Genomic DNA, 23,837 nt, shown 5'->3' with positions numbered 1-23,837 from the left:
GTGAGGATCCATCTTGCAGCATGGTTACCATTCAGCATGAGAATGAGAATGCTGCTTTGTCCTTTCCAGACATAAAATCTTAATGCAGACTCCAAAAAGCTTCAAAAATGCACTGGAAAAAATACAAGATTGTGACTTCTTTGCTAATAGCAGTGCATCCTCTGAAGTGCTCTGCATTGCTCTGAACCTGACTGATTTTTCAAAGCAAATTTCAAAAGTCGGTTGTGGTTTTTTTGATGGTGCTCCATTTGGTGCCAAATTGATCTCAGTCCGCTATTTATGCACCGAGACTTGGTGATGCCATCAGATTTCATAAAGCGTTAATATGGCGTACCGCTCCTCATTTTTCTAAACGAGGAGCGCTTGTGAATTGGCTGTGAAATTGGCCATGCAGCTGAGCCCTTTTCTCCCCAAACCCATGGATAATGATCGCTTAAGATGAAACGACTGAGAAAAACATTGTTGGCTGCCGACTCCTTCTGCACTTCATTTACATATATTTTATAAAAGGACACAACTGTAGATGAGTTGGTCTTGAAGTTAAAAACTCAACAATTCAGAAGCTGCATTTCACTGCAGCTCTCTGATGGCCATTCACTCATTTTCTGTCTCACTTTTCCTTTGTTTATCTTGTCTGTCTCTGAAAATGGAGTTCGGGGACCACAGCTCTGTCACAGCTGATCAGCATTCAAGCTTTATTTTCCCAGCCATCGACATCCATATTCATACTCATCAGCCACTGGACAAGTGCTGTAGGAAAGTTCATGTATATGGTAGAATAACAGTCATTTTACTTCACATCACCACTACAACGGGGTAAGCAGGCAATGAGAATCTGCCATCCTTGGACATGACAGAGTCCAAAACCCGAACCTACTGGAGCGTAAAGCTTGTCTCCTCAAACAACAACACCCCTCGTATTCCTCGCCATGTCTGCTGACGCCCTTTGCCAAGGCAGCCAATCCACCAGAGACTATTTGACACATCCTGTTTAATCTCCTTTGTACTGCCTGGCAAGTCCCAGGATGAATGTGATTTAGATACAATGTCGGCGTTCCAGTGACAAAATGGTGACCTGGTGGAGCCAGGCTGAGCATGGGAGGTAGATGTGGTGATTCCAGGCTTTCGGACGGGGGATGCAGGCACCCAACTCGAATGGATTTGTTCCTGCGTTGCTTTTGGCAATAACAATGGGAGTCGTGCAGAGGGTTGGAGCAAATAGCTCCCTGATGTGCCTCATGCCAGGTTGTTTGGAGTTGGCTGTTACCCAGTCCTCCTCCAACACGCCTTCCTTCCCACCCAGGCTGGTTTCTCAATCAGGAGACCCCTCTACACTAAGTTCTTGTATTTAAAGTGAAGTGTCTTATCGCTGAACCACTAGTGGCACCAAATGGGATTGCAAAAATAATGACAGGTTCCCAAATGCTAATAATTTGCACAATGCATGAATTGTTACTGAGCTTTAAGACTCAGAGGATTTTCTTTCAATCCATTTTAGAAGGGTAACCGTAGTCATTTTTGTTCCATGTCAGATAAGACTGCTTTTAGCCAAATTAAAGTTAGACCTTAATTTTGTGTGTGTGCGTGTGTGTGTGTGTGTGTGTGTGTGTGTTTAACATCATGATACATGTAGATTTTGTCACCCCAGTCAGTCTTTAAGTAAAGAATCAAATTGGGTTTTTAACATTTGCTCCAAGGATCCAATCTTATTTTGTTGTCATTATGGTATACCAGATTATGATATTTTGCTGTCTTGATCAACTTCCTGGTTTAAGTTGAAATCTCTTTCTCCTTAACAATTTGTCATTTGTTGTTCTTTTGCACTTCAGCCATTTCAATTCATGTCTAATCTCCTTTTGAAAACGTTGATTTAAAATTGGTTTTCTGATTTTCTTTTTTTCTCATAAAGGATTGTCTCAAAACTTACATGACAAAAACCCTTTTCTTAATATATTTGCGAATTTTCCAGTTAAAATCCATGAAGCGAAATGCATTTCTGTGAGACGCAACACTGCATAGCACATTGAGATTTGATTTGTTTTCAGAGATGTATCTTTAATATGGGTGTGTTTTTTCTTACTGCACTGGCATATTTTCCCCTTCTTTTAGTATAAACATGTTCAAGTAAAAACAAGTTTAAAAAGCAGTAGGAACAAATGCGCTTATTTTCAAGACATAATCTATGAAAACAAGTCTTAATGTGTTATTCAGTGTTGCTTCTCAAGTAAATGTGTCTTGTTTTAAGGATTTTTAGATGTTTTATTGGAAAACAAATGAAAAAGACCCATTCAAAACTCATTAAGAGGTAGTTTTTTGTGATGTTCCACTGCATTCACATCATGGCTTTGATCTCAGATAATAATATTATTGTCTTCCTTCTCGATTTTGCTTTGGTCATTGTGTTTTCCCAAGTTTCTTGCATGTTTCCACTCTTGTTCTTTAAGATATATCAAATGCAACACCTTGAATTAAGTAATATTCAACTTTGTTGAGGGCAAATGACAAAGATCATAACCAAACTGTGATAACTGCAAGGTATTTCTTGTTATACCCTCCTTAGTCTCACCATTTTTGTGAGAGTTTTGTAAACACCAGTCATTCATTTGGATGTAGTCCATTTATTAGCCTCTCTTTCAGGATAGCATTCATTTGTCCTTAATGGATGTGGCTGAGTACTAAATCAGTGACACGTTTCAGCTGGTCATGTGACCCTAGGAGAAACGCACCCAGCACTCCATTTTCAATGCATGTTTTTCTCTCCAAAATGTTCCTTTCCTCCCACACATATACGAGTAGCCTGTCCTCTCAGTCCCCTCATTTTGAGAGAGAAAACTGTTTACCACTTTTCTTCATGATCAGACTGTTGGTTGAATCGCTGTTGATACCGCTTAACGCATTGTCTTTACTTTTTTGAATCCCATTCAGTTAAGAATGAGTCATCACTAAAGTACCTTGAATAAGGAGAAAACATCATTTGTCTTTATCAAGGTAAATCCTGTTTACTCAGGTGGCATTACCAGTAGAGGATAGAGCCCTTCTCGAGAATAAAAGGCTGCCTTGGAGATACTGCATTGCCAGAGGTATTGCTTTAAAAAAAGAGAGCTTGAATGGATGGCCTCAGGTCCACTATCGTGGAGCTGTTGAAGCGCAGAGCACGAGTCCTCTTGAAAAGACACAATTTATATATTTTAGCTTCTGGGAAAGGTTGTGATGCACAAGGACAAAGCTATTGAAGGGACGGATGGATGAGAATAATATCTACAGGATGAATGAGTCACTTTCAGATTTTTTTTTATTTTTATGATGTTTTTCAGAAGGTTTTTAAAGTTTTAAGTTTTAACAATACCAGTTATATGAACTTAAAGCACTGGTTTGTTTTTCATTCATCAAAGCTCAAACACAAATCTGCAATCAATCAATCAATCAATCAATCAATATTTTACAATTATTCAAAATGTATATGCTCCATGTAAATGTTTAATTATTTATTTGTCTTTTTTTGAAAAGTCAAACAGTACCAGTCATGCTTAAGCAACTGTATTTAATTTACTGAATAAATTATATACATTTAAATACAGTTATTAAAATATACAATACAGTTGCTTACACACACACAAATGCTAATTATGTTTTTGTTGGTTTAGTTTCAAAACTATGCTAATTTGTATCAGGGCACTACAGTACATACTACATATTTTGTTTGTTCCTCCTTAGCAGGCACACTTACAGAGTATGTAAGCAAATATTTGAGAATATTTGTCTCCTTACAAGGCAGGGCATCTTTTAGTTGATTACCAAAGACAATCCTGTCTTATTAGTCGTAAACATGGAACAGATTCTGGAGCCGTGCCACAAGGTCGCGATTTAACACAAACATTTGAGTTTATAATTACTCACTCCAGGAGCTGGCATTACAGCAGAGAGGCAGGGGATGGCAAATGTGTCATGTTGGGATAAGTAATCCAGGCACACTGCAGAAATCACTTCTTAACTGGGTGCGGCGTGTCTTTCCTCCAGACTTATGATTCTAGCGCAGCGGCACGTCAAAGAAGGAAGGGTGGGGGGTGGCCTTGAGGAGAAAACAGATTTAAAAAGTCATAGAAAGAGAAGAGAAATGGATAGACTCAACTGGCGACAATAAAAGGCATCTCACTGTTCTTATTTGTCATCCATTCCTCCATCAAACCACTCACTAGGCTCCCCTCAGTCGATTTATATTGCGCTGTGGCCCTGACGTTCACACACACACACACACACACACACACACACACACACACACACATTCACACTCTGTTTGAAATGAAAGGCTATAGTGAGCACAGTGTATGACTTGTGAATGGCATTCTTCTGAAGCCAGAAAACCTTGTCTCAGGGGAGTGGCAACGGGGAAAGATGGGAAGGGTTGTTGTTGGCTGACAGTGCCTGAAGAGTGACTGAATGAATGAGAGCGACTTGATGGAAATCAGTGGCACCTTCTCTCAAATGAGCTCCTTTCATCTTCCAATATCAGATTGATGGATGGATGGATGGATGGATAGATAGATCTTATACAGTGATGCTTCCTCAGTAAATGCACCCTAGTAAAAAAGTAACATTTAAAATACATTTATTTCATACTAAGAACAGTTCAAATATATTAACATATTTACTGACATATTGCTCAAGACTTACTGATATAAAAAATTATCCCCCGGTTTCTCAGGCTTAAGCCTAGTCTTAGACTAAAATGTATGTCTGAGCTGTTTCAACTAAAATAAACTTGCACTGACTGATCTGAAAATATATCAGTGCCTTTGTTTTGTCTCAAGATGCACACCAGTAATGTTTTTTTTCTAAGCATGTTTATAAAAATTACTTAAACGTCCTAATTGAACTATGGCCTAATCCTGGTTTAGTCTAAGCCCTGTCCATGAAACCGGGCCTATAAGTAGTAATACTTGTGCACAATGCACATTTCTTAATATTACTGTAAGCCTAAAATGTGTTTTAATGTCACTTTTGATGAGGATTGTATGATGAGTAATATCGGTCTTTAAATGCAAAATATTTAAAGTGTACCTGAAGTATACTTGCAGTAGTTCCACTTTAACATAATCAAATATACTTCAGTACATCTTTAGTTGGACTTCAGCACTACTTTCTTACAATTAAAGTGCATTAAGTACAAAATGAGTTGTTCCAATTTAGCAGACTTTACTAAACAAGGCAAATTAGCATTAGAGCGCAATTCCTTAAAAGCGCGATGGGAGGGGAAATTCTGCGGGTGATTTACTAACAATGTGCACATTAAAGAACACACCCAGCCAGATCATTTCCATAATGAGCAACACAATCTACCAAGAGCAGCGCAAATTAGCGCCTGCTTTAAGACATGCTTTTTAGGGCATTAAATAATGGCACAAATACCAGTAATTTGACGAGTGCAAACGTTAGTAAATCGCATTGCGTGATTCGTTTTAATACTCTCCTCCCATAAATTTTGCATCTGAAAGAGAAACTTGTGTCCACGCCTTTTCAGCGCAAATTCTTCACTGTGCGTCTTTAGTAAATCCTGACAGTACTGTTTTAACGCCAAAAGATGGTTTAGTGGTTTAGTTAGTAAATCTGGCTATAAGTAAATCTGGCCTTTGGTATACTAAAAGTACAATTGCAGGGTATTTTTATTAAGTATGTATATGTGTAAATGTATTTGTAGTAAACTTAGCATGAAATAAATGTATTTCAAATAAATTTTATTATATTTATATTTCACTAGGGTATTTATTTTACTGTATATAATATGCAGGAGATTTTTATTTAAATCAGGGTCACCAAACTTGATCCTGGAAGGCAGGTGTCCTGCAGAGTTTAGCTCCAGCCTGGCTCAACACACCTGCCTGAAATTTTCAAGTATACCAAATAAGACCTTGATTAGATTGTTCAGGATTAATTAGAGTTGGATCTAAACTCTGCAGGACACTGGCACTCCAGGACCGAGTCTGGTGACCCCTGATTTAAATAAATAAAACAGTTATTAAAATGAACAATATAGTTAATTAAATATTTGAAGAATAAAAAACCTTCCCAACTTTTTCGGAGTAATGCTAGAACAAAAAAAAGTCCAACTGATTTTGTTTCAAAACTATGCTAATTTGTATCAGGGCTTGCAAGCATTGTTGCTGGCTGACAGTGCCTGAAGTGTAACTTCAATCGGAGACTGAAAGCGACTCAGTGGAAATCAGCAGGGTAGAGTGACACATTTCTCAAATGAGCTGCTTTTGTCTTCCAATATCAGACTATCAAATAGCTGGAGATGAATGTTGGGGATAAAGCAAGAAAAAAGAAGATAAGTCACAGAATCATTTATTGCCGTCTGTCATGCTGTGCTCTGCCCAACTTATCCACAGCAATGCATCCCTAACGGCGCATGTTTACATATTGCGACGTCACCGCGGAGGTCACCTCAGTATAATCGCAGTCGAGGCAGATGGCCGGCTCTGGTCTCCCTCCAGCTGAGGAGGTCTTGTGCTTTGGACACAGGCTTTGGAGGTCTGGAGGGAGGGATGGTTCCCAATCATTTTGGAGGCTGTTAGCCAGCTATTTTGCAGTGATTGTGGTAGGACGTGCCAGACCTAGTGCACCCTGCTCGTCTGACAATCACACCCTCATCATCGCTCCACGACAACCTGCTCTGCTTCAGTCCAGGGGGAAAGCTGCCCCAGTCATTTCTAAACAAAATGATCTGTTTCTTTTAGCAAATATGACCAGCTGTATTTCAGCATTTTATTATGAGATTTTGCATAATGACTGCAAACTCTGAGGCAAATTATCCCTGTAGGTTTTGAATACTATTATTAACAGAGAAATTGGTCACAGTCATTTGTTGGCTGGGACATCAGAAATGGAGAAGGCTTTGTTCATGAACATTAATTAGGTGAAAAACAAATATTTGATTGTATTTGTTTATTTTTGACAATAGTCCACTCTAAGAGATCAAGTTTGTAGTATTGTCAGTAAAAACTGAAATGAAACTCAAACCAGTTTAAGATTAGAAATGCTAAAAAAAAAATCATTACACAGCATAATAATAATAATAATAATAGATAATTTATTTAATTTATTTAATGTTCCTTCAGTGTCAGTAAATATTGTTCCAGTAAGAAGAAGAATTATTTTAAATTATGAATAATAATAAAAATAATAATAATAATAGATAATTTATTTAATTATTGTTCTTTTAAATCAATGTTAGTAAATATTATTACAGCCAAATCAGTAATTATTTTCAATCGATTCTCCATTAATAATAATAATAATATTATTAATGTTGATCTTATTAGATATTATTATTGTTATTGTTATTATTATTGTTGTTATTATTATTATTATTATTTATTTATTTTTATAGCATCATTCCAAGAATTTGTTTGGATAAATGCATGGGTCAGCAATCCGAAGGAAGTTGAGTCTTGTGCTGATTTACTTTTAGCGTATGAGGGATTTGTGGGTTTTAATGTGGCCTAAAATAACTTCTTATTATTTATGTCAGTGGATCTATATTAGCAGCAGAAACATATTTGTTTGTATTTTGTCTAGTGGTTTCACTAGAATGGAAAGACAACCATGGAAAATCGATAGACTGCAGTGTGAGGAGAGAACATTGCTACTGTCACTTTCCACCACTGATGGCAACATTAAAAATAAATTCTAGCACCAGATCTACACTCGTTATAACACGGATGCAGTGAAACTCCTGCTGGGCACTTGTATGTGGTGCTTCTTTTTTAGATACATCTCAGTGAGCCATTTCGCAGAGTGGTGGGGACAAAATTGGCCATGGCTAAAAGTGGTGGGGCCATCCTAAAAGACATCTATGACTGTAACATTATAACCGAATTCTATGTCTCATTTTGGGGTGTCTATCTTGGGAAATAGTTTAGGATGTGTCTGTGTACTACATGGGCCTACATGCACACCAGTAGACATAACTGGGTCTCGGGTGTCCTCCTGGATAATCATCAAATGGATGCCTGTCACAATTGGCAGTGGCAAGTCACATGGGTCAGCAGGCTCTACAGCTCAAAGCTCAAACTATATTACAATCGCAATATCTCTGCTGTCATACACACTACTGCTCCTACACAGCTTTTAATCAAAGGCCACGGAGTTGTTGTCTCCATGTCCTGTGCTTGTTGTTACATATCGGGACGTGAAAGCAATTAATAGACATGGATTGAATTTAATCCCCTTTCCTCTGTTCTGAAACACACGGATATGAAATATGTCACAGTGCCATCTGCAGCGGTTGCACTGGGTGGTCTCATGATAGCACGTAAACGCATTCTGGCTGCTTGTAGGCTAACATCATTCAACGCATGCTTTAGTTCTATTACAATCATTGACCTTTTAAGGGATGCTGTGCACAGGCATGTAATGAGAAATGCTAAGCTAGGGTAAGCATAGATGGCTGAAAAAAAACAGGGCATGGAAATCACACTTTTACTTTGCAATATGACCACAAAAAGAAGAAGAAAAAGAAAAAGAAAAGAAAATGTGATGTGATGCTATGTGTTTTCTGGGTGGTTGCTAAGTGGTTACTTACAAACCACAAGTACAAAGTACGGTAACACTTTATTTTAGGGTCTCTTAATTAGTTGCTTATTAGCATGCATATTACTAAAATATTAGCCATTTATTAGTACTAATTAAGCACATATTAATACCTTATTCTACAAAACCTTATTCTATATCCCTAATCCTACCCAATACCTAAAATTAACAACTACCTTTTCTCTTCCGCGATCGCTGTTTTGGCTAAAAAGACGCTCAATCGCTGCTCATATGTTAATTATATTACACATTCATAACCCACCATCTCCGATGATGGTGCATTACACTTCTGCGTTCAGTTTTGTACAGAAGAAACCCAGAAAAACATGTCTACAGATGAAACATGAAGCTAATAAACACGATTAAGACAGTATATGATTTGTGTGTGATTTTCATGAGGTTCTGTCTATTTTTCATAATAACTTATAAATTGCTTTATGAAGCATGATGCTACAGTGTGCATGAATGGCCACATGCATTTTCAGTCATGTATTGTGGACTGAGATATTTTCTGAATGCAGTGGAAATGCCAGTATGGACAAAGATTTTGTTTTCATTTTGAAACGCCGGTTTAAAACGAAAGCACATTAGTGTGAATTTAGCCTTATGGTATGTGCACACCAACAACAAAGTGAATATTCGCATCACGTTATCGCTCTATGTTACTCGCGGGATGTGTTTTGTGTCACTCGCCTAAATTAAAACATTGTGTAATGCTCTTGTAAGGGAAACAGGTCAATTTAGCTCAATGGGAATCATTTATGATTTTATAGGGAATGTGAACAGAATCACTGTTTTACAGCTGATCACTGAGTCGGCCAGCGTGGCGGTTTTTGGCATGGTGGCAAAAACTTAACTCAGAACACGAAACTCACAACGGAAAAGAAAAGAAACTAAAAGAAAAGAAAAAAAGGATGTAACGAGACTAGATGGTTTTTCTTCTCATCTTGGCAAAGTAGTAGCTGGCATGTAAGCCAGAGCATGCTCAAAGAGTGCTAAAAAGCAGCATCAAAAAGCCAAAACGCAAAAAGCATGGTTTGATGGTGTCCTGCGCATTTAAACTCGGCTTTTGGACACATCCCAAATGGTGTCTTGACCAATTAGATACTGTCTTAGCTCAGGGTGTTACTCTGTTTCTCCTCCCAATAAATAAATCAACATGTTATGTTGATCAGTCCCATGGTCTGAATTTTCCCGCTCTTGCAGAGTATAATTTTGGACATGATTTCTATAACAAGAATATGATACATTTGACAAAGAATTGATTGATAGAAATGTTTAAAGCATTAATTTTCAAACTAATACATACCCAGCATGAATATAAACCTATAAGCTATTCAGTAGTTATTCAAAATACATACATAATGAGTGATTAGGACATGATAGTTAAATGTGTGGGTTACATACATAATATGGAGTTATGCATAGAAATCATTAGTTGCTCATAAGTCCTTTTAAGATGATTTTGGTTCATAAAGACTGTGCCATTCTGTGGACTTGAGAATATGTTATGTGAAGACCAAAGAAGTTAAAAGGTCTCATAAGGAATTTCAGTCTGGTTCTTGTCCTGGGTGGGGGGACCCACCCAACAAAGTCTCTACAAATGATTTTCTTCATGTGATGGTCATGATGTGCTGTGTCTTTGACAATCAATCTTGCTTACTTGCCCCGAATTTGACAATCTCCTTCCTGAGTTGGGATTATCAGTAAGTGTTTTTTTGTGTGTGTGTGTTAATGTTGTAAGCTGTTCTGTGAAAGATGGGCTGGCGCTAGGGATCTGATTTATGACATCCTGTTGTCTTGGTCCTCTTTGTGGAATTTTGCTGTTTTGGTGGTTCTAACACCAATCTGATCGAATCTTAAAGGGGTCATATGATGCAATTTCATGTTTTCTTTTTTCTGTAGTGTGTTATGTAGCTGTTTGTGCATGTATAAGATCTTCAGAGTTACAAAGCTCAAAGTCTCCCACAAAAGGATTTATTCTATCTAAAAGAGTAGGCTGATCCAGACCAGGCTAAAACGCCTCATTAAAACACGTCCTCACATGTCTACGTCACGATGTGGAAATATTTGCGTAATGCCACCCAAATGTTCACGCAAAGAAAGAAGGCGTGGTTTCAATAACCGCAGTAGTGTTGATGCAGCCATGTCAGGGAGACGCTGTGTGTTTCTGTGCGAATGCAAAAGCACTTTATTTGGCCTTCCGAAAGTAGATGTATTTAGGAATCATTGGTTAAGATTATTTACAACAGAACAGCACAACCCAAATGTTCAAATTTGTGCTACGCATTTTATGGGTGACAGTCATCGGCTCAATTTCGACTTTGCTATGACAATCTGGTGCTTCTGAGTGAGCGACTGTAAGTATATTTTATTGTTTGTTTAAGTATTTGCCTTTGACTGTTCAAATGCCGAGTTTTGCGCAGTATAGAGTAATGCGTCGTTCTTACGATCAAATGTGCAGAGATGGATTTATGCTTACAAACATAATATACTCTGTTCTCTGCTTATAACTGGCGGTGAGAAGATAACAAACAGGTGCACTGTGTTCTGTTTCACACTGGCCGGTTGAACAGAGCTGAAGCAACATTGGCGCGTTTGTCACGTGCAACCGTTCAGACAGTTCATATTGTCGGCAGTTCAGTTATCATATCCTGAAAATGCAGATGACCAAGCTGATCGATCGCAACGAACTTTGCAAGCACGACTTGAGCAGTAGTTTCACAGGGGTGTGTGTGTGTGTGAGAGAGAGAGAGAGAGAGAGAGGAACAGGTGTACTGCAAATACGAGCATCATCACTGTGTTTGTCAGTAAAGTTATCCTCCATCTGTCACGCGACTCTGTTCCCCTCTCGGGCTTGAACTGATGGTAAAACTAACGACATTATTAACTGTTATTTACTTTGAACGCTGAAGCTTGCGATTATAGTAAAGGGATGTTACATTTTCGACGTGCACGTGTGGTGTTCGGCCAATTACAATGCACTGGGTCAGCTGGCCAATCAGAACAGACTGTGCTTGTGGGAAGGAGGGGCTTTGTAGAAAACGACGCGTTTGAGAGAGGCGGGGCATAGAGGAGCTACAATAATGTACAGTATTTGAAAAATAATGTGTTTTTTGAACATTAAAGCATGTCAACATATTCTGTTACACCAAATACACAAAATAATGACAAAAATAGCATCATATGACCCCTTCAAATTGTCTGAATCGCTCTGATATCCTACACTCTCCTCCATTTTCTGATACTACTGGACTGTAAAACCGGACGTGTCAATAAGCTCTTCGCTGATTGGCTTGCATGACAATGTGCCATGTGAATTTTCTGCTCGAGTAGAAATTTTTCAACTTGCGCAGAAGACATGATTGAGGCGTAAATTGCTTGTTCAATCGAGGCATTTCGTATATTGAACTCGATACCCAGTGAGGCATGAAATTATCTGGTGATGAAACGGCTTAATAACTTAAACTTTGAAGATCAATGTGAAAATTTTTAAATGGGATCATTTTTGAAAAGAAGACTTGAAAATACTAAAATGTGAGTAAAAGTAAACAAAAGGCTGACTAAGACCACTTGGCAATATGTTGCCAAAGTTAACATTGACATTTCATTCTCATTTTAATGCGACCCCATTTTCGGAAAGAACTGCAAAGAATGTAAACGAGGACACGGCAGCTTCCCAAGCAGATACAATGATGTAGAGCAGAACTGAAGGAATGAAAGAGAATGAGGGATGAAGAGAGAAACCAGTCATGAAAGGAAACTGTAAGAGACAGGGATGTTGAATGACAAGTCATTCTTTCACAGCCACAAACATAAAAAACATCTGAAACTAATTAACTGGTGAGGTAGACGGCAGACGAACGGGCATCAGGGACCATCATTGTGCCACTCGTGTCGTTTGTTTCGAGAGCTTGTCGGTAGGAACTGTCAGATTGCTGGCGCTTCATTGATTGGTGGGCAGGGATGCTGGGCATTCTCATGCTTACAGCCTCTGCATTATACAGGATGATTTACACGCCGAAGCAGCTGTTCGTTCTGGCAGCGGTTCAGACCTCACATAAGTAGTTTCAAAGCAACTCTAATGGACTCAAAGTTGGAACATGACCACAGCCGGGAAACAGGGACAAGTGATACCAAAAGCACACCGCAAAGTGTGGGTCAACATCAGCAACATTCAGAAACACTTCTTCTACTAATTATATATTGACGCTGACGTTGATTTATCAAAAGCAGCTTATATCTATTTTATATATATATATATATATATATATATATTATTGTAAGAGTGTTTACTTAAAGGAAGTGTTACCAATATAATTTCCTTTTTTTTTGCCAACATTTTTGGCAAATTTCCAAGTGTTTGCTTAAACATTTGTTGAGCTTTCCTGAATAAAACACTCTTTAAGGCGTTTACATGATCTTGCCGAGTTATTAAGCAGAGATTATATAAGACTGTGTATGGAAAAACACTCATTGTCAGTCTTTTCATCGCCAACAGGTTGCCTTTCTATGCAAATTATATTTTAATTGTGTCCTTGTTATTTATTGAAAACATTTTATTTATTTTAAAATATTTATTCTAGCATTCACAAGTCTCAGATAAGTGTTTTGTTTTTTGGAAAAAGATCAATGCTTTTATTTGGCAAGGATGTATTAAATTTAATAAAAACTGACAATAAATACATTTCTGATGTTACAAAAGATTTCTATTTCAAATAAATGCTCTTTTGAACATTCTATTCATAATAGATTTGCACAAAAATATTAAGCAATAATAAGAAATGTCATTGAAGACTGGAATATTAGCTGAATAAATAATTTATTTATAAATAATACACACTCTCACACACACACACACACACACACATATATATAATTATATATAAATAAATAAATACACTGCCACTCAAAAGTTTGGGATCAGTAAGATTTTTAATGTTTTTTAAGGGAGTCTCTTCTGCTCATCAAGGCTGTATTTATTAGATCAAAAATACAGAAAAAAACTGTAATATTGTGAAATCTTATTGCAGTTTCTAATATTGGTTTCCTATTTTAATATACTTTAAAACAGAATTTATTTCTGTGATGCAGCGATGAATTTTCAGCATCATTACTCCAGTCTTCAGTGTCACATGATCCTTCAGAAATCATTCTAATATGCTGATTTATTATGAGTGTTGAAACTGTTGTGCTGCTTCATATTGTTTTTTGGAACCTGTGATACATTTTTCTTTAATTCTTTGATGAATACAAAGTTAAAAAGAACAGCATTTATTCAAAATAGAAATCTTTTCTAACAATTTAACACATCCCTCCTGAATAAAAGTATTAATTTCTAAAACAGAAAAAAAAGAAAAGAAAGAAAAAATCTACTGACCCCAAACTTCTGAATAGCATTGTATATTGTAACACAAAATTTATTTTTTAAATAAATGTTGTTCTTTTTAACTTTTTATTAATCAGAGAATCCTAAAAAAAAAAAGAAAAAAAAAAAGTTTTTTTCTGTATTTTTGATCAAATAGATACAGCCTTGATGAGCAGAAGAAACTTTAAAAACACTAAAAATCTTACTGATCCCAAACTTTTGAGTGGCAGTGTGTGTGTGTGTGTGTGTGTGTGTGTGTGTGTGTGTATTAGTGCTGTCAAACGATTTATCGCATCCAAAATAAGAATTTTTGCTTACATAGTATACAGGTGCTGGTCATATAATTAGAATATCATCAAAAAGTTGATTTATTTCACTAATTCCATTCAAAAAGTGAAACTTGTTTATTACATTCATTCATTACACACAGACTGACATATTTCAAATGTTTATTTCTTTTAATTTTGATGATTAGAGCTTACAGCTCATGAAAGTCAAAAATCAGTATCTCAAAATATTAGAATATTACTTAAGACCAATACAAAGAAAGGATTTTTAGAAATCTTGGCCAACTGAAAAGTATGAACATGAAAAGTATGAGCATGTACAGCACTCAATACTTAGTTGGGGCTCCTTTTGCCTGAATTACTGCAGCAATGCGGCGTGGCATGGAGTCGATCAGTCTGTGGCACTGCTCAGGTGTTATGAGAGCCCAGGTTGCTCTGATAGTGGCCTTCAGCTCATCTGCATTGTTGGGTCTGGTGTCTCTCATCTTCCTCTTGACAATACCCCATAGATTCTCTATGGGGTTCAGGTCAGGCGAGTTTGCTGGCCAATCAAGCACAGTAACACTATGGTCATTGAACCACCTTTTGGTATCTTTGACAGTGTGGGCAGGTGCCAAGTCCTGCTGGAAAATGAAATCAGCTTCTCCATAAAGCTTGTCAACAGAACGAAGCATGAAGTGATCTAAAATTTCCTGGTAGATGGCTGCGTTGACTGTGGACATCAGAAAACACAGTGGACCAACACCAGCAGATGACATGGCAGCCCAAATCATCACTGACTGTGGAAACTTCACACTGGACTTCAAGCAACATGGATTCTGTGCCTCTCCACTCTTCCTTCAGACTCTGGGACCTTGATTTCCAAATGAAATGTAAAATTTACTTTCATCTGAAAAAGAGGACTTTGGACCACTGAGCAACAGTCCAGTTCTTTTTCTCCACAGCCCAGTTAAGATACTTCTGACGTTGTCTCTGGTTCAGAAGTGGCTTGGTAGCCCTTTTCCTGAAGACGTCTGAGCGTGGTGACTCTTGATTCACTGACTCCAGCTTCAGTTCTCTCCTTGTGAAGCTCTCTCAAGTGTTTGAATCAGCTTTTCTTGACAGTATTCTCAAGCTTGCGGTCATCCCTGTTGCTTGTGCACCTTTTCCTACCCAAATTCTTCCTTCCAGTCAACTTTGCATTTAATATGCTTTGATACAGCACTCTGTAAACAGCCACACCTTTCAGTAATGACCTTCTGTGACTTACCCTCTTTGTGGAGGGTGTTAATGTTCGTCTTCTGGATCATTGCCAAGTCAGCAGTCTTCCCCATTATTGTGGTTTCAAAGAACAAGAGATACCCAGAATTTATACTGTAGGGATGGTCATTTATTCAAACTCAAATGTAAATATTCTAATATTTTGAGATACTGATTTTTGACTTTAATGAGCTATAAGCTCTAATCATCAAAATTAAAAGAAATAAACATTTGAAATATATCAGTCTGTGTGTAATAAATAAATATAATATACAAGTTTCACTTTTTGAATGGAATTAGTGAAATAAATCAACTTTTTGATGATATTCTAATTATATGACGAGCACCTGTATGTGTGTGGACTATGTATATTTATTATGTCTATATAAATACACACCCATGCATGTATATATTTAAGAAAAATATGTAATGTTTATATATTAAATATATTTATATATAATATGAATTATATGAATATAAATATATACTTGTAAAAACATGTAAATATTTTCAAAATATATACTGTATGTGTGTGTATTTCTATATACATAATAAATATACATAGTACACACAGATATATTATGTAAATAAAAACGTTTATTTTGGATGCAATTAATCACGATTAATCATTTGACAGCACTAATATATATATATATATATATATATATATATATATATATATATATATATATATATATATATAAATGTGCTATAAATATAATGCATTTACAAATATAAAAGTTATTTTAAATTATAATATTTCATTGTTAGTATGTTGATCAATTAAAATGCAACGTAAGCATAAAATACTTTCTTTTTTTTTTTACTTTTGAATGGTTTTAAATGCATTTCTTTAAATATTCTTAAAATATATGTTTCTGTACATTTCCTCGTGATTGTAAAACATGTAGGAATGATGCTGTAAAATACTGTATGCCAAATCATGGTAATCTACTGCATCCGTCACACTCAGAACCATTCCAGAGGATTGATTTTGCGTATATGTTTGCGCTGTTACCTGATTTAATTTATTTATTTTTTTCAGTGAGTCCACATTTAAACAATGCATTCAGTGTGTGCAAGTAAACAGTAACAGCAGGTACGCTTCATCCTTCATGAATTCCCCCATTTATGTTAATACAAGAGAAATAATTGAGTAGATCTTGGCATTCTTGTCCCAGTGCCAACAAAGGTGTTATTTATTCGCCTGATAAAAGGTTGGGTTTTTGTTTTCTTTTTTCCATATGTGATTGTCTATCCATGCATTGCATTTCCACACCTGCCAGTCTGAAGTAATAGCTTTTAATCTCTGCATCAAAGCCTGGATAAAGAGCCTCTGAGGAAAGAGAGGATATGGATGAGAAACTCGGTTTGTTCCCCCTCCCTCCATGGCTTTCTCTTTCTCATAGCTGTTGCTGCTGTGCGCACACTATGTTATCAATAACCTGGGCTTCACCACTGACAAAGACGAATCACTTTTTCATTTTCACATTAAAAACACGAAAATGATCTAGTGTGAGCTTGTCCATATGATTACTTTAAATAGTCACCTCAACAATCTGCTCTGCTTGGCAGCCACATGCTGCCCGTTGAATAGCACAATTCGTCCTAGTATTCAAATAGCTTTATCCAAATGTGTGCGCTCTGAAAAGAGTTTTCTGTTTGCTTTCAGGTGAATTCTGTGTGTCGTTTTTAAAGGAATAATTCATCCAAAAATGAAAAGGCTGTTGTTAAAATCCTCGTGTTGTTCCGTGTTTTTTTTTTCTGTGGAGCACAAAAGGACAATTTTGAAGAATATCTACATGGCTAATTTCAGTACAACAGCAGCACATAATGACTGCAGCTATGAGCACTATAAAAGCACCATAATAGTGGTCTATATAAAAAAAGATTCCAAGTCTTATAAGGTCATATGAAAGCTTTGCATGAGAAACAAACCCCAGTTCATTATTTATTCACTACTGAAGTCATTATTCACTTATAATCTTTCCCTCCAGGGAGCTGTTAAGTAAACATCCGCTGCGACCGAATCACTGAGTCAGTGAATTGACCAGAAAACTGTATAAGTCTGATTCATGAACAAATCGTTTAGTCACATCTGACACCAGATCAGTAGGTTCATTAGTCACGTGACACCAAATGACTATAGTTTTCACAAATATATAAGAAAACATGTTGTACAAGTTGTAATACGCAGATTCACAAATGACATTGGAGAACTTTAATATAAATCTAATATTAATATAATATACGATTAATACAGACCAGAAAGTTACAAATGAATTTAAAAGAAAAATATAATAAATCACATTTTATGGTGAAGTTATAGTGCTTTTTTTCTATTTTGTCTTGTCATGTTTGGAACGACATGAGGGTGAGTAAATAATGACATACTGGGATTTTTTTGTATTTATTTATTTTTGTGGGTGTGTACTATCCAGAACCCTTCTTGAGCCCTTCTTGTAGTTACTCCATCCTTGTTCACCTGCTCTATGGGCAGCATTTTTAGCCCATGCCCATGACAGGGAGCACCTGTGGTGTGAAGATGTCTGACTGCTCTTTATCCCAGTTCCACAGCACATTACACAATTTAAGTAGCCTGCAAATGAACACGTAGGACGTCAGCTGTGAAACCAACCTGTCGATACCAAACTCGTCTTCCCCACTGAGAGAGTGAGATTACCCAGCTGATTGGAAAATCAACAGGAGGAAATGACACTGGCTTTATAGGTTATTTCATAATGCTTGCATTTGAGTCTATTGATTGTGCCATGGTTTCCTCTCAGCTGTTTCTGCACATCATGTTAAACATGTAAAGCAGGACTCGAGCCATATTGTATCTGACATTTTTCAAAAAGATTTTACACTTTATTCTCAAATAAAAAACCAGTGGGGAAAATTATTTCATTTCATTTTAGCATTTGCCTTTAACAGTAACTTTAATTCATTGGTTATTTGGCAAATGATACCAAAATGTCAGCTTTCCTGGGTATGTTACGACAGAGTGAATCGACTTCCTTTTCAAGATTTTTAAATTTTTTTTTTTAATCCAGGATGTTCAGCATGTATAGATTAAAAATTATATATATTATTTTTTTGTTGACCTCTGCTCTTTCCTTTTCAGATCTGAAGAACGCTGCTCCCTGTGACTTCAGTAAGAGAGAGAGTCTGAGGCCAGCTTCAGCAGCAAGCTACCTTGAGTTAAAGGTTAGTCTTTGTCCTGTGGCTTCAAAGACCACACACACAGACACGCATGCATCCGTTTGGTTTCATTAGAAATGCCAGGGGGCTGGAGAGGTTCCCTGTCCATTCACAGCCAAACACCTGCACGGCTTTCATCCCCTATCTGTCCACTCGGCCTTTATCACCTGCCACCCAGCCAACCACAGCACACACACATGGCATCTAAACAAACCATACACACCAGACATGCCTCACGCACTGATAATTTACAAAACCACATGACACACACACAAGTCAAAATTCCACACAAAACTTCTGTGCACAGCAAGTGCTCACTCCAACACATCTCACTGAAAAGACCATCTCAGACCAGAATGAATTTTCACAGCATCCTAACCAAGCCTGAAGCAGCATGGCTTCAAACAACATTTCTTTCATATTACCAAAGATTCTGACCATGTTGAGCTAAAACACTGCAAATGCTATTTTTTGTAACTTTCAGTTCTAATATTTATATTGATATTTGTCATATATCAAATATCATGTTTAAAAAATGAAATGTTGGTGGCTGTACCTTTTTATTTATTTATTTAGCCTGGTTTTAGCTAACGTAAAGTTGAAGTAACTTTTTTTTTTTTAAATTGGTTAATTGACAATTGTTATTGAAAAGTTAGCTTTTGGAGATTGTAGCCTTTCCCGGGAATTTTACGAAAATGGTGACTTTCTTCTTTTTTTTTTTCCTTTTTTCCTTTTTTTTGTATAGGCTCCAGCATTTTTTTTTTAAATGATATTTTCTAACAAATACCGTATTACTATTAATCTTCATTTATTTTCCATGTTATCACGGAAGTCGTTGAAACATGGCATCATGATACATAACCATGCTCTTGACCAGCAGAACTCAACTGACCAAGCTAGTCTTGCTGGTTAAGCTAGTCAAGCTGTGTCCCCATAAACATATTCTGTTGACTGGTCTTTTCAGCTGTGCACACATCAAGAGCTCCACCTGGTTCAAATACCTCATTTTGAGTCACTGAGGAAATCAATACATGCTCCAAATAATATAAAAACATTGTGCTCCACCTCTGTCAATCTGTCATTCTCATTCAAGATGTCAAATGCAAAGGCTCCAACCCAATTTCTAAGCAGCATATTTGCTCTCATGCGGGAGGTGCCAGAGTGAAAAGGTTTGTGTGACTTAGCTATCCGTTTCCCCTTCATGGGTTAAAGAGTTTGACTAATGCAATATTGATTTCGCTCTCTGGATGGAGAAGACACAAAGACACCTTATTGAAATATGGATAGTCAAGCCGTCAAGAAAATATTAAAGTCCTCAGGGGGAGGGGGAAGTCAACATTAAGCTGGATTTTACCCTTCAGCAGCAGAAAATGGTAAAAAAAAAAAAACTTGTTTGTATTGATAAAGAATAAAGGAAGGGATTTCAGCAGTTTTTAAAGCCATTTAATGTCAACATTTGTGTGGTTCTCTGTTCTTTTCATTTCATTTCAGTACACAGCGTGTCGTCCTTCAAAGTTTCAAATTGAGTAGGTAGAAAATCCCACACAGTTTGCAAGGACACTGGGAGGTCAAACTATGTAGATGTTCAAAAAAGAAGGTCAAAAGAACTGCAAATACACACACATACACTTAATATTATAGATTTTAATTGTGCAAATAATTAGTTGGCACTGTCAAACTTGTGTAATCCAGTAGGGTAAAGGCTCTGATTGTGATTAAGGTCACACTTTATTTTAAGGTCCAATTTTCGCTATTAAGAAATTATTAACTCAGCGTTTTGCCTCATAAAACTTCTAATTTGCTGCTTATTAATAGTTAGTAAGGTGGTTGGTAAGTTTAGGTATTGGGTAGGATTAGGGATGTAGAATATGCTCACGCAGAATACGTGCTTTATAAGTACTAATGAACAGCCAATATTTTAATAATTGGCATGCTAATAAGCAACTAGTTAATAGTGAGAATTGGTCATATACTAAAGTGTTACCATGATTAGTAACACTATACTCCTGCAAGCTTAGCATCTTTTAAATGGTTAAGGAAGCTGAGTAGCCATTTGGGAAAGCATTGTGTTTGATTCAGTCCTTGTTAAAATGCCATTTTGTTTTGAGCGCAAGGGGCTCTGCACCTCCAAGCAAGTGCAGAAGGACTCGGAGCATGGTCTCAGAGCTGGATTGGTGCGAACAGTCCAATTTTTCATCATTATTGGTCATGACATATCCAAAGTGGCAGAGCGTGGGCTTGAAGGAGAACAGTGGATGCTTCAACTGGGCAGGGAACTCTCGTGTCGCCACATTTGTCCCTGCAGGGTCTTCTGCACAGCCGTGACGACAACACAATTCTCTGCTGGCTATTACAGTCGATGAGGTTAAAAACAAGAGCTCATGGTTGTTCTTACACATATCTCCTACCTTCCTTTCACATTCTAGACCTAAACAAGTGTTGGTGTAGCATTAAACTAGCTGCTAGTGTTGCCATTTGTTAACATGACATGAACATGACATTAACTAACAGTGAGCGAGACATTTGATACTGTATTTATTCATTTTTGTTAACATTAGTTAATAAAAATACAACTGTTCATTGTTAGTTCATGTCAGCTCAGGCCCATTAAATAATATTAACAGATACAACTTTTGATTTTAGTAATGCATTAGTAAATGGTGAAATTAACATTAACTAAGATTAATAAATGCTTTAGAAGTATTTTCATTGTTAGTTTATCTTAACTAATGCAATTATCTCATGTCGAACCCACAAATGGAGTCTTACTGTAAAGTGTTACCTAAATTTCTTCAGTAAACTTATAAATAAGTATACATAGTATGGTATTATTAAACCTAATGATTTAAAATGGACTTTTAGGTTTGTTTATTTAGTTAGTTAGTTATGTTTTAATTATTAAAAGTTTAGTTTTTAAAAGTGGCTTAAGTGTGTTAAGAAACAGTCATGAAATTATACTCTTAAGTGTACACTTAAGTGGTCATTTTGATTTTATGTTATCTGCAAGTATGCTTTAAGAGTTAAAGTACCCTACAAGTGCACGTTGAAAACAAGTGAACTTCTTTTTCACAAGGGAAATTCCTATTCAATTTCTTAATTTGAACTGAAGTGACAGACAGAATGCAGAATTTAAGTAAAATAAATATTTGAAATAAAAAATAAAATGAAAGAATTAGAAGAATTACAATTAATTCCATTAAATTAAATTAAATTCCAAGAAATTCAAATAAATGTCATTTTTAAACAATCAGTTCATCCACAGACAGAATGCAGAATTTGAATTTAAGAAAGCAGAATTAAAAAGTAAATCTGTGAAAGTCACATACTGTATATGTAATTTTTAACTAAACAATCGGATTGTTAATGCAATTTTTGAATGTTAATAAAGAGGTAATTCAGTAAATTATTTTTCCTGGCATGCCCGTTCTCATTCCAAATCAACTACCTGTTGGGTATGGAAAAGTCAATTCTGATTCCAACTCTTTAATTGTAAGGGAGCCAATTTTGATTATCATTGTCGAAAAAATTAATTAGCACAGTTGAGTTTTACATGGTGCTTCTAATGATTGATTTACACCTCCATGGTGAAAGGCATGTGGGCTACAATGGCGCCATGTGGTAGAGCGCTACAGCTTAGATTATCTCATCAAAATCAGGACAAACTAATACCCATTGCATACTGATGTCCTGTGCTGTCATTACTGCAGAAGAACTAATTGAAGCCAAGAAAAGTTTTCACTTGAGTTAGGGATTTTGCCACTGCCATTAGATAGATTCATCTAGATACACACTCAGCTCTGCTGTATCTGCTAAGTGAACACACATCTCATTGTTTGTCTGTGGTTATAGTAAAACTGGGGCAGGCAAACACCTCCCAGACTTTCAGCACATGATGTTAGCACAATTCATCTGTCATCCCTCAACCCCAAAAACCATCTGCCTTAGAGGCAGCAACAGCCTCACAAACACCTCTCAACCTTCCTGCCTCCATACATGTGAATCTCACAATGTATAATAAACAGCTGTCGCTTGCAGTATAGGCAAAAAAATTATTTGGTTGCTTTGTGCACTATAAGTCCACTTTATACTTTATAGAATATCTTGGGCACCTATTTTAGTGTGAAATATTTTAAGCATTGTTAAAATTAAGTTAAGATGAGGAATTTTTGTGCTGAGTATGCAGTAGGTAATAGCTGTGAAACAAAAATCAACATGAAGCATTCGCAACCCATTTTTCTTCAGGAACGTGATTTTTCTATAAAAAAAAAAGGGGGGGGGGGTGAGCCTGTTCACACCAAGATGGATATTTGGTGTGAAAAGTCGATGCAATAAACTTTTTAATTTGAACAAACAACTGGAAATGCACCTGTTCAAACCAACATGAACATTCGTATGTCGTCAATACAATGCATTTTTTTTCTAAAGGTTTCTAATCTCTTTTCCATTGCACTGCGAAGAAAACTAGCAAACCGATAAGATGCAGCTGTTGCATACAACTACAGCTTCACGAACAAACTGTTTTGCTCAGCAGCAATGAATAGCAGAGTAAGGCCCCGTTTACACTAGTGCGTTTTGGTTTTAAAACGGTGTTTTAGAATGAAAACGATCCCCATTTACACTGGCGTTTCCGCTGCGTTTGAGAAACGATCTCCGTTTACACTACACAACCGAAAACGCATGCCATGTGACCATTCATACAGGTACAACCATAGATTCATCTGCGTGCTTGGAGCGGTCGAATGGGGAATCTACCCATACATATCTATGGGTACAACAACGAGCATGATGTTATTGTTTATCTGGTCGTCAAGGATAAGCAGAGAGAATGTGGGCAGCCACGCCATCATTTTCAAAAGTCTCCGTTTTCGACCTCGAAAACGCCGGAGTAGTGTAAACGATAGGCGTAACCGTAGCAAAAGTTGTGCGTTTTAAAACGAAAACGCACTAGTGTAAACAGGGCCTAAGAATCCCGAACCAGCTCTTTTGACTCTGTACCTCAAGTATTTGGTGTTATATTTCTAAGCGCCACCTACTGTCAGAAAGTGGATTTGTATTTTCATTGAGCCTGTGCTATTTTTATCCATTGGTTTAAACAGACTAATACCATGCAACTTTTGGATCAGCTTTCCGTGCCAAACAGTGGTGTTGACCTG

The 23,837-nt window shown here is 36.8% G+C and overlaps 1 protein-coding gene across 9 annotated transcripts in view; it reads left to right on the top strand.

Annotated features, from left to right (window-relative positions):
* syt1a (synaptotagmin Ia) overlaps positions 1–23,837 on the top strand; it is a 223,931-nt gene that overhangs the window by 106,939 nt on the left and 93,155 nt on the right. For all 9 annotated transcript variants that reach the window (XM_058773085.1, XM_058773081.1, XM_058773080.1 and 6 more), the window contains one exon: positions 18,608–18,690. The gene's annotated coding sequence lies outside the window, so the exon portion shown is untranslated. The remainder of the gene's footprint in view (positions 1–18,607; positions 18,691–23,837) is intronic.

The sequence above is a fragment of the Onychostoma macrolepis genome, chromosome 04 (assembly GCF_012432095.1).
Source record: "Onychostoma macrolepis isolate SWU-2019 chromosome 04, ASM1243209v1, whole genome shotgun sequence".
In the NCBI taxonomy this organism is placed as follows: domain Eukaryota; kingdom Metazoa; phylum Chordata; class Actinopteri; order Cypriniformes; family Cyprinidae; genus Onychostoma; species Onychostoma macrolepis.
The sequence above is the reverse complement of the archived record's forward strand: the minus strand, read 5'-3'. Positions and strand labels throughout refer to the sequence as shown.